This window comes from Egretta garzetta, unplaced genomic scaffold, assembly GCF_000687185.1.
Source record: "Egretta garzetta isolate BGI_Z169 unplaced genomic scaffold, ASM68718v1 scaffold100, whole genome shotgun sequence".
Lineage (NCBI taxonomy): Eukaryota > Metazoa > Chordata > Aves > Pelecaniformes > Ardeidae > Egretta > Egretta garzetta.
In genome coordinates this window covers 711,254-711,536 of record NW_009258265.1, presented here as the reverse complement: position 1 = coordinate 711,536, position 283 = coordinate 711,254, and positions in this window count along the sequence as shown.

Sequence of the window (283 nt, the reverse complement as noted above, 5' to 3'; positions counted from 1 at the left end):
GGACCATCACCCCAGGGCATCGCACCACAGCGCGATGGCAACCCTGGGTCTGGCCTTCACGATGCTCAGCCCCGGGCGGCTGCCAGGCTGGGGAGCAGAGGGGAAAGTGGGGGGCAAAGGGGGGAGGAGGGGAACAGTGCCCTCCCATGCTGCCGTTTCCAAATCTGCTTTGGATTTGCTAAACGTACTCTAATAAAATAGGCCAAGGGTTTACGGTTGTTATTGGTCAGGCAAAAGTAGTCAATTTTCTTCTTTTTTTTTTTTTTTTTTATAGGGCCAAATT